This window comes from Camellia sinensis, chromosome 5 (assembly GCF_055761805.1).
Source record: "Camellia sinensis isolate YWXY chromosome 5, ASM5576180v1, whole genome shotgun sequence".
In the NCBI taxonomy this organism is placed as follows: Eukaryota; Viridiplantae; Streptophyta; class Magnoliopsida; order Ericales; family Theaceae; genus Camellia; species Camellia sinensis.
The window spans coordinates 29,297,276-29,315,959 of NC_138965.1; the positions used below are offsets into that span (position 1 = coordinate 29,297,276).

General features: G+C 32.7%; 1 long non-coding RNA gene across 1 annotated transcript; it reads left to right on the plus strand.

Annotated features, from left to right (window-relative positions):
* Positions 1–8,836: 8,836 nt before the first annotated feature.
* Positions 8,837–11,937, plus strand: LOC114268419 (uncharacterized). Its single transcript, XR_014329291.1, has 3 exons — positions 8,837–9,134; positions 9,342–9,790; positions 11,566–11,937. It is a non-coding gene; the product is annotated as an uncharacterized LOC114268419 (long non-coding RNA).
* Positions 11,938–18,684: the final 6,747 nt, after the last annotated feature.

The window sequence follows — 18,684 nt, forward strand, 5'->3', positions numbered from 1 at the left end:
CAGTATAGCACTTAGCTCCGTACAGCACTTTGCTCCACACTAGAAATCAGAGGGTCAATGAATCCATGACAATAGAGGGCCACAAAGTGACTAAACAGAAGCCAATGGTTATTTAAGTCTCTCAAGGCGTGGGACTCCCGTAGTGGTATTTACAAAACACAATTGTTTATAAGGTTATAGTCAAATATTCTTTAAAATAAAAACAAACATATCCATGAGTTTCATTTAAACAAATAGAGTTCAGAAATTAATCCATGTAATTGAAATATTACTATAATTTATAAAACATAAATTTATATAAAATAATTTATAGTAAGTCAAAACATACATAAAATATATTATGATAACTCAAAATATAATTTAACTCATTTTAACTTTAATATTTTATTCTTTCTTTTCACTGTCAAAAACGCTCTCGACTTCCATTTTTTGTTCTTCCTTTTCTTCCTTTCTTTCCCTTCTCCTTCCTCTCTTTCTTTTCTTTTCCTTCTTTCTTTCTTTTCTTTTTTTCTTTTGCATCCAGATCACCTCCTCCCTATAGGGAGGTGAAAGCGTCTGAATCCAACGTGGCAGTTCAAATCCCTCTTCAATGTGGTCTCGCATTCGTTCTTATCTTAATAAATATTTAAGATAATTATATTTTGATTTAATTTTTTTTAATATAATTATATAAATAAATTAATTTCGAATTAAATTATATTCTATCATATATCAACAGTAAATTAATTATTTATTTTATTATCACATCCATTATTATTGTTATTAATATTATTATTTATTTACCCTTACTTTTATATTTATTTATTTACTATCTTTAACTTTAATTTGGCCCAACTAGTATTATAATTTCATATTTTTATTAATTTAGACCCAAATAATAATCCTTAATTAATCCCATATTTGATAATCTAATGTCAAATTAGATTCTGTATTTATTATATTATCACATATAACCATAATACTAATATAAAATTTAAGGGACAACTTAAATTGTTGGGTTGTTACAGTAGTGGTCTCAGACTTGAACTATGATTGCTTAGGGGAAATAAAGTATTACTGCTCACACATAACAATTCAGGTGTTGACATGAGCTTTTAATAGCCAGCACATTACGGCCTCCTGCTTATCCCAGTTTTCATAAGCATATTTGAGAATAAGCCTTGTTCTCATATAAAGCGGCCCCACTTTCATGCTTACATAGGTGAAATCTGTCAAGGATGTTCTTGTAATTGACACACCCCACTCAACAAGAGCTATAGAATTTCATTAAGAGTATAAAAACTCAACCCTCCAACATTACATGACAAATGCACTTACATCATAGGGATGGATAACAAAAATATTAAAGAGTGCATTTTTACAACCACCATATGATTTGTTCTTCCCATTGAACCTAGTTACAGGATCTTTGGTCCTTAGGTTAGGTATCCTCATACATGGTTTATGATTTTATAGGCTTCAAACCCATACCCCTCGATATATTCCAGACCCTATCTCTCGCCAAGGCCTTAGTTAACGAATCCGCAAGATTATCACAAGATCTTACATAATTCACAGTTATGATGCCATTACTCAAATAGGATCTCACATTACTGTGTTTCCTTCGAATATGTCTGGATTTACCATTATAAAAATGGTTGTTCACTCTACCAATAGCAGCAATGCTATCACAATGAATTAACACAGGAGGAATTGGTTTTTCCCAATAAGGGATTTCATGTAACAAATCTCTCAACCAATTCGCTTCCTCACATGCTGAAGCTAACGCTATAAGTTCAGCTTCCATAGTAGAATTAGCAATTATAGTCTGTTTTTTAAACTTCCAACATATAGCACCACCACCCAAGATAAAAATAAAACCCGAGGTAGAGAGAGAATCACCTGACAAAGTGTTCCAATCGGCATCACTATATCCCTTAAGTACCACAGGATACTTGTTATAAAACAAATCATAATTTTTGGTACTAGATAAATATCTCATAATTCTTTCCATCGCTAGCCAATGGTCTCGACTTGGCTTGCTAGTAAACCTTCTAAGTACTCTAACAGTATATGCAATATCAGGTCTAGTACAGTCAGTAGCATATCTCAAATTACCAATCATGCTAGCATATTCCTTTTGATTAATCATTTCTTTTTCATTTGTTACAATAGATAAATGTATGCTTGCATCAAAAGGAGTAGCAACATGTTTGCAATCTAGAAAATTATATTTCTTTAAAATTTTCTCAACATAATGCGACTGATCAAGAAAAATGCCATCATTAGTCTTAGTAATTTTAATTCCCAAAATAAAATTGGCTTCACCAAGATCTTTCATATCAAAGTGGCTATTAAGCATATTTTTAGTCTCATTTATAATATGCAAATTAGAGCCAAAGATAAGTAGATTATCCATATATAGGCTAATAATTACATGTGCATTCTCACAAGTTTTATAATATATGCACTTATCACATTCATTAGTCTTATAGCCATTCTCGAGCATGTAGGAATCAAATTTCTTATGCTACTGTTTAGGAGCTTGTTTTAAACCATAAAATGATTTAGTTAGCTTACACACCTTGCTTTCTTGGCCTGGCTCCATAAAGTTTTCAGGTTGGTCCATGTAAATCTCCTTATCTAGATCTCCATTTAAAAATGCTGTTTTTACATACATTTGATGAATTTTTGAATCATGAATTGCAGCCACTGCTATCAATAGTCTAATGGATGTAACTCTGGTAATCAGAGAAAAAGTATCAAAGAAATCAAGATCAACTTGTTGCTTAAAACCTTTAGCGACAAGCCTCGCTTTATATTTGTCTATAGTTCCGTCCGGTTTAAGTTTTTACGAAGGACCCATTTACACCCAATAGTTTTACAACCTGGAGGTAAATCCACTAGCTTCCATGTTTTATTTGAAAGTAGTGAATCTATCTCATCATTTACAGGCTCTCTCCAGAAAATAGCATCAGATGATGATAAAGCTTCTTGCACCGTAAGAGGAATTTCTTCCACATTATAAAGGTAATAGTCAGGGCCAAAATCTTTTTTAACTCTAGCTTGTTTACTCCTCATTGGTTGGATTTGAGAATTTTCTTGTTCTTGAAAAACTTGAGATGGAATAGAAGAGCTAGGCACGGATAAAATATTTTCAGAAATTATTTGACCCCCACTATTTCTAGATTTGAAAGGAAATTTATTTTCATGAAAAATAGCATCACCTGATTTAAAAATAATATCATTTTCCATGTCAAAAAATTTATAAGCTGTACTATGCAACGCATACCCAAGAAAAGCACAGGTGGTAGCTCGTTCACCCAATTTAAGTCATTTAGGATCTGCAAGCCTCACAAAAGTTAAACAACTCCAAACCCTCAAATAACCTAGATTTGATTTATGCCCCCGCCACAACTCATAAGGTACAATTTTAGTCTTTTTGTGTGGCAGTCTATTTATTACATGGCAAGCAGTCAAAATAGCCTCGCCCCAAAGATATGAGGGAGCACCTGAATCGATAAGCATAGCATTCGTCAAGTCAATTAATGTTCTATTTTTTCTTTCAGCTACGTCATTAGATGAAGGTGAATATGGTGGAGTAGTCCCATGAATAATTCCCAATGACTGAAAAAAAGAGTTGAATCCAAGAGATTCATACTCCCGACCTCTATCACTTCTAATTCTCTTAATCTTTTTACCAAATTGATTTTCCACTTCAAGAAGGAATTTTTTAAATTTCTCAAAAGCATCACTTTTTTTGTGTATTTTGAAAAATCATCAATAAAAGTGATAAAATATCGATTACCACCCCGAGTTAAAATTCTTTCAAACTCACACAAATCAGTATGAAATAATTCTAGCAATTCGGTATTTTTTTTAACACTTTTATGAGGCCTCTTAGTAATTTTTGCTTTACTACAAACTTCATATTTCTCAATTTTTTTTTGTCACTTTAGGAATTAATCCTAAACTATTCATGATTTCCACATATTTACTGTTAACATGACACAAGCGAGCATGCAAAAAATTAATAGAAGACAACATGTAAACCGAATTAGTAGATGATTTATTAATCTCAACATTCAATTTGAACATCCCATCATAAGCATAACCCTTACCCACAAAAATACCCTTCTTGGTAATCACACATTGATCAGATTCTATAGTTTGCTTAAAACCAGCCTTATTCAACAAATAACTTGACATCAAATTCTTCCTCATGGACGGTGTATAAAACACATCTTTTAAAGTAAGCACATGTTTAGAGGTGAACTTAAAGTCAACCTCACTACTCCCAAGTATCTTGGTTAGACTAGAGTCACCAAGCATAATTGTTTTCTCATCATCAAAGGGAGTATACACCTTGAACCAAGCTTGATCATAGCAAACATGTCTATTAGCACCAAAATCTGTCCACCAATCGTCCACATAATTAACCATGCAAATGTCTGTAATCATTGCCACAAATGACTCCTAAATAACGTTAGCTTTTGGGGCAAGTGCACGTTTTCGAAATTTGCAAGTTTGAGCAATATGTCCACTTTTGCCACAGACAAAGCATGCAAAATTTTGTGGAGGTGATGGACCTTGGTTCTTATTTGGATTAATCCATTTATTGTGAGGTTTACCATAATTCTTCATATTCCTTTTATAAGGCTTCAAATAATCATTCTTGGAATAGTGACCTTTGGGTAAGTTATTATTTGCTGAAACAAAGTTTACCTTTGTGGTAGAATTGTCATTACTCTCTTGTGTGATTAATGCATCTTGGCCTCTAGCCTCCTCTTCGACTCGAATGCGAGTGATTAACGCCTCTAAGGAAGTCTCTTTTTGTTTGTGACGCATGCTCTTTTGGAATTCTCTCCAAGATGGCGGTAGCTTGTCAACAAGTCCTGCTACCACTAAGTTGTCACCAATCTTGATGCCTTCAGATCTTACTTCTGCAACTATCATTTGGAAATCTTATGCTTGCTCCACAACAGATTTTCCATCCACCATTTGGAAGCGAAAAAAGTGGCTAGCTGCATACTTTTTTGTTCTTGCCTCTTCAGTATCATACTTAGTCTGTAAAGCTTTTCAAATTTTCTTTACGGAAGTGTAAGTGGTGTTATAGTAATCATAAAATTGATCAGCAAGGCAATTTAAGAGATAAAAACGACATTTATACTCATCTGTATTATAAGAAGCCACTTTTGCTTTATGTGCCTCATAGTCTTCATCATTCATCTCCTCGGTTGGGATTTTGTTTGGGTTCTTCTCGGTAAGAACATATGCAACTTTCAAAAGGCTAAGGTAAAAAAGAACTTTTCCTTTCTATCTCTTAAAATGAACTCCCTTGAACTTGAAAGGCTTGTTGAGATCTCCAATTCCATCATTGATTTTTTCTGGTACTTGATCCATGTTTGATCTCCTTAAAATTGTTGGTGAAAATACTAGAAAAAATTATATTTTATTGATAAATAATGCAAAGGAAATGAGATACAAATAGATCAGGCTGAGGCACAGACATCTCGTTTTCTTTAAGGAGATCAAGCCCACTGCGGTAGGAAGAATCTAAATACCAATGCAGCAGTCACAAAACTATGACTTGTCCCCTCCAGGATACAGCAGTCCGACCACTTGTCGCATGGTTCAGGCCAACTCTGCACAAGATGGTGAACCCAAAGCTCCACCAAGTTAAACACCCTTCTTTGTTAATAATCTCTCTTGTATAGAAAATAGTTGGTGTGTTGGTGTAAAAAAGAGTAGATGAGAGGAACTATTAATAGACCACTAGGATTTTACAAAATACACCAAAAAATAATAATGACCATAAACCTAGAGAAGAGTGAGAGTGTATCCAATTATGAATTCACCACAAAGTTCATGAACTCTAATTAAACTCCATTCATGAACAAGACAAAAAGATACCAAAACAATGAATCTTCATTCATGAACAAGATAAGATTCATGAACAAGACAAAAAGAAGATTCATGAACAAAATATATAAATAAATAAATAAAAGATATTAAAATGGTCCAACAGATATGTCCCCAAACAACAAAACAACAAAACTTCAAAATATATTCGCAATTTCAAAAACCCGGTCAATTTAATCCATTTCCAAATCTTTTTTTTTATTATTTTTTATAATAATTTTTTGATTTGAGAATGGAGATAGATTCATCTCTGATTTGTAAGTGCTCCAAAGAGCACCAGAAGATCTATGAAGAATGGTTCATTTACTCCAATTCAGGTTGGTTTGTGTGAATCAATCTCTCTCTCTCTGAAGTGATTTTTTCCCCTAAATTGATTCTTATTGATAAACTCATATGGCGATGGACGTATTATTGGAAACGACGCGATCAAGTTCTTTGGCATGTCCAATTTGCCTCGACCTAATCTTAAGCAGGTCTCTCTCTCTCTCTCTCTCTCTCTCTCTCTTTCCCTCTCAGTTGTTTTTTTTGGGAGGGGTTATTTGATTGATGTTATTTGTTTGGTTGTTGAGAAAAAGAATTGCTAATTTCTTCTCACAATCAAGTAGTGGTGTTATTCTCTAGAAAGAAGTGATTTTCTCTATGGAGAAATTCTGTGGACCAAAGAATTTCTCTGGACTCTTGATTGAATTTTGAGCTTGGACTAGAGAATTTCTCTGGATTGAATTTTCTCTGGCTTCTCTCTCTCTCTCTCTCTCCCTCTCCCTTTCAGTTTTTTTTTTTTTTGGGAGGGTGTTATTTGATTGATGTTATCTGTTTGGTTGTTGAGAAAAAGAATTGATAATTTGTTCTCATAGTCAAGTAGTGGTGCTATTCTCTGGAAAGAGGTGATTTTCTCTGGGAAGAATTTCTCTAGAAATTCTTTGGACCAGAGAATTTCTCTGAACTCTGGATTGAATTTTCTCTTGCTTGGACCAGAGAATTTCTCTGGATTGGCACTACAACAAAAAACATTTTTGGCGACGCTTTTTAGCAACCAAACAAAAATTTAGTTGCTAAAGATACATCATTGGCGACAGAATAGTTGTGGTCACTAAAAACTAAACTTTTGGCGACGAATTTAAAATTTTGGTCACTATTGAGTTTGGCGCCAAGTGATTTTTTTGGGCGGGAGCACTAAAAATAATTTGGCGACCAAATTAATTTTTAGCGACAAAAATTTTAGTCGCCAATTATATGTATTTGGTGACAAGTATAATTTGGTCGCCAAAAATTTAAATAATATTTATGGCAACCAAATTTATTTGGTTGCCAATAAATTATTTGTTTTTACCGTAATTTTTTATTGCCAAAAATAATTGACTGAGTGAATAAACAAACAATTGATCATCACTTTCCTTCTCACTTTCTCACTCCATCTGAACGGCACACACGGGTCGATCCAGGTAATGTCTTCTTCTTTTCTTCTTCTTCTCTCTCTCTTTCCCCTTCTCCCTCTTGCTCTGCTGCATCACCGAATGTGAAAGGCACCGGAGCGCTGTTGACAGCAGCACTGCACGGCGGCAGATCGCACCCTCTTTTTGGGTCGATCCCCTCTTCTCTTCTCTATCTCTGATATGTTGAATGTAGTCCCTTTCCCTCTTGCTTTCTCGAGCCGTCGGATGCCAATGGCACAACACCGCTGGGTAGCAGCAGCGCTGGGCGGCAGATCGATGCCCTCTTCTTTGGGTCGATGCCCTCTTCTCTCATCTGGGCCAAATGATATTCTGAATGTATTTTCTTAAACCAATTTTTAAAGTTACAGAGGTGAAATAAACTAATTTTTATTTTATTTTTGATATGTATTAGATCTGTTGTGTGACCTAGATGAACTATATGTCTAGTAGTGACTCCAAATCAGTAGAGCTTCAGCTATAATTGCATGTGTGATTACCTTCATTCTGTTTTATGTTGTAAATAGTTGATCTGTTAATGTAGATTACCTCCTCCCTCTTAAGAAATCCAAATATGCGAGAGATAGTTAATGCACCATGATCAGATTTTGTCGAAATATGCGTCAAACTGAACTATATCTATTTGTTGATGTATGTCAACAGCTTGAGGTTCATGGTTAGTCATCTTAGGTATCTTAGAGAATGGAACACTTTGTGAAGAGATTTCAATTAAGCTTTTTTTTATGCTAATATCAACATTTTGTCTAAAGACAGTGGTATGGAAATACTTTAGTCACTTACTTTTTTAAAAAAAATGCTAAGATCTTGTGCAATATGTAAAATTTGTATAAGCATTTTTTTTTTGAGTTATTAGAGAAAAACCTGCAATGGATCTTTATTGACACTAGCAGTAGATCTCTGTAGTTATGGTTTCCTTTTCTTTTTGAATTTTCCCTCTTGACATATATTGGCAGTAAAATGGTAGTTTATTGGTGCGTCATGGTTGGCTATTTATTGACCTAACAATCTGTAAATCTATACAGTTTGAGTATGTGGTTGGTGTTGGTGTTGTTGTTGGTGTTGGGTTGTGATTTATAATGAACACTTTGAAAAACATGGTATTATTATTACTAATCTGTTGCAAATCTCATTCTTACCCCTGATGGTTATGGAGTCGATTTACTATATCTGTCAAACTAATTGAAGATAATTCTCTCCTTTTTGGCATGTTTCTTCATGAATGTGTATACAAATCTCAAACTTGTAATCTGTAATTGTTTATGCCATATACCATTTAGTGGAGGAGTGGATTTGAGTTATGCATGTTACTCACATTTCCTTGTTATATGCTGCGCTTGGGTTTTTAGTTTTTCCCCCTGTTCTACTTTGGGTATCAGCACCTGTTTTTGCATTTGTTGAATGCTCTTAGTTCACATGTTGCACTTAGTTCCAGGACAATGAATTATATCAAGTTGAACTTATCTGTTCTGTTGCCTTTTGGCGGTCTTTTTATGCAGAGGTGTTGGCCCCTTTGGTCCAGATATGTTCCGCAAGTATACTAGTGCTAGATTTGGTTCATATTCAACTGGCCAAGTTTTGAATGAAGAGGAGTCCAAATTACTGTCAGGTATTTAAATGGTTTAACTTTTTGTCTGTGGCACATTTTGACTACAATAATCTAATAGTTGCTATTTCAATTGAAGAATATGTGTACCACACATTGGTGGCCAAAGCCAGTGGAGAGCTGTGTTTAAAATATATATTTGCATTTGGAGCATTTACTCGGGTGCCTCTTTTAGAAAGGTGCGGTGATTCTCCTCCTAAACTTGTTTAATGGATTTGTAAAAGATAATTGCTGCCAAATGGCATGAATTCATCATGTAGAAACAATAGTGTGTTTTTTAGCAAGTAAATAAAAAGAAATGAAAGTGCATTTAAATTCCCCACCTAGGAAGGGTTGGAAGGTAGTGAGTGACTATTATATAATGATCTCATTCCTTTGGGGTGCAGTGCATCCGAATGGAAAGTGCCAACGACATTTATATATGGCTACGAAGATTGGATGTCTTACGAAGGGGCCCAAGATGCTCGCAAGCATATGAAGGTCCCTTGTGAAATTATAAGAGTCCCTTAGGTTTCTCTCTCTCTTTTCCCCCCTAAATTTGTCAAACTGTGCCTTTTCAGTTTCATAAAAGATCTGTTATATGTTTTTAGATTTTCTTAGCTAGTTTTTGAAGGTTGAGTTTTTGTGGGCTTGCTTTACCTTAACTTGGCTTTTTGCTCTCTCTCTTTTCTCTCTCTCTCTCTCTCTCTCTCTCTCTCACTCACACACACACACACACACACACACACACACACACACACACACACACACACATTTGTTTTCTAAATAGCACAAAGGACCCAGGGCAGAAGCCATTCATTCAGCTTTACAATTGGCCAAGGATCCATTATTAAAGGTAAAATTTATTATCGTATAATGTTGTATCTATTTAAATTATGTATTCGACTTGTGTGTGATGTAGATGCATGCATCTTCAATTGTAGGCCCTTTTATTTTCCCTTTTTATTTTATTTTATTTTTTAACAACATTTTGTATATTTTAACCATATGATAGCATTGGATTCTCAATTTAGAAATGTTTTTCGGTACGAAGTTGGAGGACTTGATTTAACATTTAAAAATGCATTATTCCAATGCATCAGAAAACTTTTGAGATTGAATTGTTTGTCTTGATAAATTGCCCTAACAATCCCATTCATTACTCTCTCTGTCTCTCTCTTTCTCTCTAATATGACTTGTATCAATTATAGAAACATTTTTCACTGTATGATGGACATGTTATCAAGATCATAGTTATAAATCCTGTTTTTGACTGGCCAAAATGGCTCAGTATGCACCAAGGTTGCTATTCGTTCTTTCATGATGTTGCGCCCAAGGTTTATTCATCAAAATACAGGTGCTGCTTCAAATGCCGCTGCACCGTCATAGGCTTCAAGAGCTGCAGTGGTGCCAAATGCAAGCAGTTAACCAACAGCTGCCTCAGTAGTTCCAGTTTTTGATTTCTATAGTGGGCTCCCAAGGAAACCATCTCTCTTAAGAGTTAGGGAATTTGAAATTTGACAACAAAAAATAGATGCTCTCATGAGACCTATGAACCAATTTTTGTACAAAGTTCAAGTTCTGTTAGTAGATTTTATTTTTTTATTTTTTTCTTTATTGTTGAACTATGGTTTTTGATATATCTTGCACAAGAGCTTGAGCTCTACAAAGAACTCCTTGGACTTGTTAGATCTCATCTTCTTAATCTGCAAAGAACTGCTTGGATGATTTAATTCCATATAGGTATGGCTACTATCTCTCTATTGGCCGTGATGGCTATTGTAGGTTTAATGCTAGTTGGTTTGTATGGTGGGATGTGTGGGTTTTGAGAGGAACTAGAGAAAAGAAAATGAGAGTTTAGGAAGGAACTAGAGTTTAGGAATGAGAGTTTCAAAGAAAGGATGATTTATTATCTCTACGTTTTTGAGATTGCTGCTATATTTTGTTTTAATCTAGGGACCAAAGATATGTTTTAATTTCATTATCCTAATGTTAAACTCTTATTATGTTTCCTAAGAACACTATAATGCTATACTAGAAATGTCACACATCTCATAATTTACCTTTGCAATATCAGACAACTAATTATCACTAAATATCATCGGCAGTAAAGTATGATTTGTGGGCACAATACTAGCAAACTATTCATATTCATTCTAGTTTTTATTTGAGGAACTTTTTGACCTTAAATGTAAGTAAAAGCAACCTCAAGTTTATGATTTAGGCCCTTCTGATTTCAATTTAGTCATGAAAGTAAAGTTAGCACTTTGGATTACATCTCATTCCAGTGGTAGCTCCTACTCAATTGATATTTGCTCTTGTTTTGGAACCTTGAAATTGGATTTCATCAGTATTCCATAATGACATAATTTGAGCTAGGTTTTGGTTGGATAATATGTGACTGATTTACAAATTTATAGAGATATTTCTTGTAATTAGTTCATATATGCCAAGTTTAACTGGTGAATCATGTGTTACTTTTTGATTTTGGTATATTGAAATTTTGTAATTCACCGTAGGAAAACTTGCTCTCAATTTGTTCATCTATAATGTGAAACCAATGTTTTTAGACCAAGACCTTGATTATTAACATTTTAACATTATAATTTTTTTTTTTCATATGTTTGACAGATTGGCAATGGATGGAATATAGTTCGGGGAGCATCAAATGATTACATTTTGAATTTTGGATATATTTTGTCATAGGTTTTTGTTATGAATTTGCAAGCTTGGAAGGTTTTTTGGAATTACATGTTTGAAGTTTTTTTCATATGTTTGACAGATTGGCAATGGATGAAATATAGTTCGGGGAGCATCAAAGGATTACATTTTGAATTTTTGGATATATTTTGTCATAGGTTTTTGTTATGAATTTGCAAGCTTAAAAGGTTTTTAGGCATTACATGTTTGAAGTTTGGGATTGTAAGAGATTTGTACTTAAATTAGATGTTTTGGATTTGATATGTTTATATTTAATATGGTTCTACTTTTGAATTAAGTTTATATTTTGGATGCTTTGCACAAGTTTGTTAATTTGAATTATATTTTGCTTATATTTATAGGTTTTTGAATTATGTATTGAACAGGGAAATTGTTAAAAAAAATTTATAAATAATGAATTTTTGGTGATAGATTTTTTTAGTTGTAAATTTACTTTTGGTGACATTTTATTTATGTTGCTGAAAGTATGTGTCCATAATTTTTTTAGCAACCCAAAACTTGATTGGTCGCCAAAAGTTTTAACATTCAACAACCAATTCTTTTAGTCACTGAAAGATATTTTTAGCGACACATTTATATGTCGCTGAAACTTAACATGTCATCAGCTGAAGGCTACTTTAGTGACTAAATGTTAATTTATGGCGACGAAATTTTAGTCTTTTGGCGACCGAAATATTTGGTCGCCAATTTATTTATAAAGGCAACCAAAATTGATTTGGTCGTCGAAGCACTTAGTGACAGGGCTTCAGCGACCAATTTTGTTCATGTCGCGGATACTTTCAGCAATCAAAATTACACTTTTGGTGACTAAAAAACAGGTCGCTAAAAGTGTTTTTTGTTGTAGTGTGACCAGAGAATTTCTCTGAATTGAATTTTCTTTGGCTTTTCTCTCTCTCTCTCTCTCTCTCTCTCCCTCTCAGTTGTTTCATTTTTTTTAAAAAAAATTTTGGGTTATTTGATTGATGTTATCTGTTTGGTTGTTAAGAAAAAGAATTGCTAATTTGTTCTCACAGTCAAGTAGTAGTGTTATTCTCTGGAAAGAGGTGATTTTCTTGGGGAAGAAATTCTTCCGAATTTCTCTGGACTCTGAAATGAATTTCCTCTGACTTAGACTAGAGAATTTCTCTGGATTGAATTTTTTCTGGTTTGATTTGAGGGACCTTAGACATTATAAAAATATTGGATATCCTTTATGTTATAAAATCTTAATACCAGGGACCTTAAAAAAAAATTCCCTTTTATTTATCACGTGATGTCTTATTACCACATTTATAACAAACATATACAGAGGGACCGATTACACTAATAAAATGACATGCATGATATGGTAACAACATTTGATAAATGTATGGTCACAATAATTTTAGATGAGTTATTCAAAATTTTATTCAGAAAAACAGTATCCATATATACTTCTATATTATATATTATAGCAAAGTGACTTTTTGTGATGAGCATTATCGGAGCTCCAAAACTTTAAACTAAATTTTTTAATTTTTGAATTAAAAAATAATTGAAAAAATACTATTCGCTAACACATTAATGTAATAACTATAAAAGTACTAATTATTCCATAATTTAAGTTTTTCAAAAGGAAAGTTAAAAGGAAATCTTTCTTAATTTGTCCAAACCTATTATCTCTTACAAAAATTCTAAAGGAAAGATTAAAATTCCTTCTTCCTTTTCTGTAGAAATATGATGGAGAGTTTGTGATAATTCAATATGTAAAGAAGATACCTGTGTGTTAATATTTAAAAATTAAAAATATTTTATGTGTCTATATTTTTTTTGACAACAAGTATTTTAATTTTTCTTATTATAACATACTGCTACTATTTTTTTTTCCAGGCTATAACTGTGTTTGTACACTTTTAAATGCCTTAAATTTATTTACTAGCAACAAGTTATACATGAGGGGAAAAATGTATTCTACCAGATTTTAAAAATCAATCATGATTAAATTTACGTATAATCCTGTTGACCAAGTCCACGCTCCTCCGTACGACGTCGCTTTGTCACCTGAAAACACAAACGTGAGCTAGCCGGCGGGTGTGTGCCGGAAACCTCTCCGATGCCTAAGTCAGAAAACTTGACAAATAGACAAAGCTCTAAGTTTTCAGAAAGATTGTGTTCAATTACCTCCTCCAAGGTGATGCTTGTGAGCTTTTATAAGTTTCATATGGCATAATCCTAGTAGGACTTGTATTTCTCCATACAGAGTCCTCCTAGGATTCAATCTCTTAAGGATAATGCTTATCCTTTTACACCCTCCCCCACTGCTCAAACCAAGTGGGATGGTTTTCTTTACGGCCGAACTTCCTTTCGACCGAAGTAAACTTGGCTATATCGAGTCACAGAAGGCCGAACTATCCTTAGCTCGGTCCTCTCCTCCAAATCTTTACTTCGGCTGCCCTGTTCAACCTTGATGCGCTTAGATCAGACTTCCAAGTAACAAGTTCTGACCGACCTAACCATTTGTAAGTCGCGACCGGACTAACTCTGAGATCGGCCTAACTGTGAGTTGCCTCCAGACCGGAGTAGTTTTACTCTTTCTTGGGCCGAAGTAACTTTGTCTTCCCAAGGCCGGAGTAGCTTTACATCCATGAGCCGAAGTAACATTTACTTCTCCCAGCCGGAGTAACATTGCTCTCTGGGCCGGAGTATCCTTTACGGCCTTCTTACTTAGTCCTTCGCGTTTTGGGCCTCAAAGCCCAACTCTCAGCTCGGCCCAATTTTTCCCAAAAATTACCCTCTCACCTGTGTGTTAATATTTAAAAATTAAAAATATTTTATGTGTCTATATTTTTTTTGACAACAAGTATTTTAATTTTTCTTATTATAACATACTGCTACTATTTTTTTTTCCAGGCTATAACTGTGTTTGTACACTTTTAAATGCCTTAAATTTATTTACTAGCAACAAGTTATACATGAGGGGAAAAATGTATTCTACCAGATTTTAAAAATCAATCATGATTAAATTTACGTATAGCAAAATTAATAAGCCAAAGTAATTATATATACATATAGGATTACACAGTTTACGTATAGCAAAATGAGCAAAATTAATATTATTATCAAATAATATTACATTGCAATTATGGTAACATAGTTTAGGAAAAATGGTATGGAGACACTAATATGAAAAAAATTTCAGAATTGCATTTAGAAAGTACATATGTAACAAAAATTATTAATAATTACTTATTTATTTTTTATTGAAAATACACTTATTAGATCTGTTTAGTTTAATTTTTTAAAATTGTTTTTGGGTGTTTTTTTTTTTTTTGGTCTTCAATAAACTCTATTTATTTTTTAATATTTCATTCAAATACACCTACAAACTAAGATATTTATGAAAGAAATTTTTTTAAAAAAATAATGAAAAATGTATCATTTTTTTGGCTTTAATTTTTGACCTTTTTCTTTTTCTTTTTTTAGTTTTTTCTTTTCTTTTTTTTTTTCATTTTTCTTCACAAATTTTACTTTTTTAGGTGTATTTAGATTAAGTATATCTAAAAATTTTAAAAAATAATTAGTGAAGCATGATTTTTTTTTTTTCACTAAAGATAAAAAAATTTAAAATTTAAAATTTAAAAAAAAAAACTCAAAAAATGTATTTGAGTTTAAAAAAATTATGACTCTGCCACACTTTTTTTTTTAAAATTTTTTATAGCCCAATTAAATTATACTTATTAATGAACTTAGTTATACTTTCTTTATAAAACTATAAATTTGGAGTAGGGCTTGTTGAGTATTAAATTTGATCCATAGGATCGCCTCGTAAATTTATTTTTTTAATTTTATTGATAGATGAATTTGAAAATAAATTATAAGTCCGATCCCAAATTGTGCCGGACTAAATTTTAAAAATAGTTTCAAATTTTATTATGTAATATGGGCCCTTCTTGATTCGGCCAACCCTGCTCATGTCGCCTCTACTTATCATTGCCATTGGTCTTACATCTAAAATATTATTTGTAATGATCTAAATAAGTACATTTTTTAACTTTTTATGAAAAAATATGCACACAAATAGAAAGGTGATATGACCTAAGTAAGTGCATCTAGTTTATGCCAAACAAACTCTGTAGTGTCTCGAATTCCTTTGTGGTGATCTCTGTCCTTTTGTGTGTCTTCTTCATTGTTAATCCTTTTGAGGCTTGTGTTGTTATCCATTCTCCCTTGTGGTTGTTCCGTTAGGTACATCCTTGTGTATTTTGAGATGTTTTTTGCACTTTTGGTTGTTGGAGAGAAATCGGGAAGGTTGGCCAATGTTTTGGTAGTTCGTAGTCTCACTTTTAGATTGAGATTGCTTGAGCGGTTTTTGGTCGCTCGAGCGGTGAATTCAACCTTCTAGTACTTTGGTTTGCATTTTGAACTTTTGGGAGCACGAAGTCTTCACTCGAGCGAAGACTTCATCGCTCGAGCGGTCTTTTGCAAAGGGGAATGGAGTTTCTGGGAGTGAGTGCTTTTCGCTCGAGCGCAAGTTTCATCCCTCAAGCGATCTTTCAAATTAAACTGTTCGCTTGAGCGTAAGATTGATCGCTCGAGTGGTCTGTCGACTGTCAACTCCGAAAATTGAGTCAAATCACTTCAAAAGTTGAGCCTTACTCACTTTTTCATCACTTTTCACTTCACACTCTTTCTCTACATTAACTCTCACTCTCTTTTCTCTCATCTCTCTAGAAACCCTCCAACTCACTTCAGTTACTCCTTGATCTTTCACTATCCATTAAGATTTCAATCTTGGTGCTTTCTTTAATTTTGGAGAGCTCGTCGAGGGCTACGTGGTGTATGGTGGAGATCGGATTTTAACCCTGTTGGTTTCGGAATTTCTCACCCTTTCTTCTCAAGGTCTTAAGGTAAAGTTGTTTTTTGAGTTATGTATATATGGTTTTTAGCATACCTTGTCCTATTCACTATGTTTTCTAATGTAGATTGATTTTTAGATGTTGAATCTAGAAAAATACTAGAGAAATGCACAATTTCTCGTGACTTAGTCCAAGATAAATTATTTTGGGTGTACTATGAACTATTTGGGAATGTTTGCTGGTAATGTTTTGAAAATAAAGGAAGAATCCCATTTTTTGATAAAACCCTAGATTTTGGAAAAATTTGGGAAAAAGTGAAATTGATGTAATATTTGTGAAATTGATGATCAATCTTTGGAGAAATTGAAGAAAAATTTCTAAATTGTTTTATTCTCGAAGCATTTATGAAAGGAAAAATGAAATTTTTAATTGAACAGTTATATGGGAACAAGGGATGTACATGTTGGCATGATTGGAAAATTGAATGATGGACATTGATTGTGAATATGTGGAAATATCATGTCACATGGATTTGAAACTCGCTGTGATTTTGTGAAATATTTGAATCATGGAAGTGTTATTTGAACAAATGTGAGAATGTTGGTGATACGGTATAAAGAAGATATTTATGTTTAGTCAATTCTCATTGATTCATTTGCATTATTTTCAATTTTGTTTACTTGTGATTTTAATTTTGAAGTAAATTCTTGGTTTGAGAAAAACAATTGTGGTAAAATAAAATATTTCGGGGTAAATATGTTTGGTAAGTTTGGTGAGGGGGTGTAGAATGGAAATTAAGTTGGCCTGAGTGTCCTTGGTGTAAGACCAGAAACACACGCGTGGATGCCTAAGCCCTCTGGTTAGTAGTGCTTGATATGCCTACTTGCAGACATTAGCCCTAGGGAATACTTGAGTCGCATTTACCATCTCATTGTTTAAATCTTTTTTTTTTTTTTTTAATTTTTGTTTTTGTTTTATAATAATAATGAATCTTGAATGAAATATTTACATGGGTTTTATCATGAAAATGGTACCGTATTTATATAACTTTATAAGATTGCTTAAAACATATATGCTTTGTGACGATATCTCTACTGGGTTTTGTATTCATCCCTAGTGAAAATTGTGCAAGAAAGGATGCAGTGATTCCGCCTAGTTGAAGGTGTGGAGTGTGTTGAGAGCAAGACACTCTCCCTTTTGTGTGATGTTAATGCAAGCCAAGGGCTTGATGTGTTTTGGTTGATAACTTTTTTGTATAACCAGGCTTAAGCCATAGAACTTGTAACCTCAGGGTATTTACTTCATTGTTCATGTTGTTTGTTTCCTTATAATAGTTGCACATATTATGGATTCATCTTTTTAGAGGGTGAATATGTATTGTAGGTAGAAACTTCTTTTGTGAACTCTTTCCCTGTAATGAAATACGGATTGAGGAATTGGTCGATTAAGGTAGGATTGCATAATGGTTTGTCTAATTTCATTTAATTTTTATTGTTAATATTTTGGGAGTGTTACAAACTCTAAATCATAAACAAGTGCTAATGTGTAAGGAAAAATATTTAATAACTTTGGCCATGTGATACATAGTGTGTAATTTTAATAAAAAGAATGTGCACATGATTATTTTATTTTAATTTTTTTATCAAAATAATTATTTGTCCTTGTATCATTAAATAAGTATTTAAATTGACTAGATTGTGCCAATGTTATAGGATTAAATACAAAACATAATTTTTTGTATGGTTAATTTATTCCCTAATTTTTTTTTTAAATTTTTTAAAATTCATTCTTAAACTATCAATTTTTCCTATTTAGTCTCTATTTTTTTTTTTTTTTTGGGTATTCATATGGTCCAATTTGAGACGATTATACAAATTAATAAACATTAAAGCCTAATTTAATTGAAAAAAAAAATATTTCAAAATTTGAACAATTTAAATTTTACAATAGAACGCTTATTTATTATTATTATTATTATTATTATTATTATTATTATTATTATTTTGAACAAAATACACTTCATCACCAATTTAATGGGTGTTTGTTTATGTTGATTTGTACAATTGTCTCTAATTCGGCCATGTAAATAGAAATCAGAAATTTTAAGACTAAATAGACAAAATTGATAATTTAAGAATGAAGTTAAAAAAATGGTTATAGTTTAGGAGAATAAAACTAAAATTAATCTTAATTAAAAAGGGTAAATTATATTAAT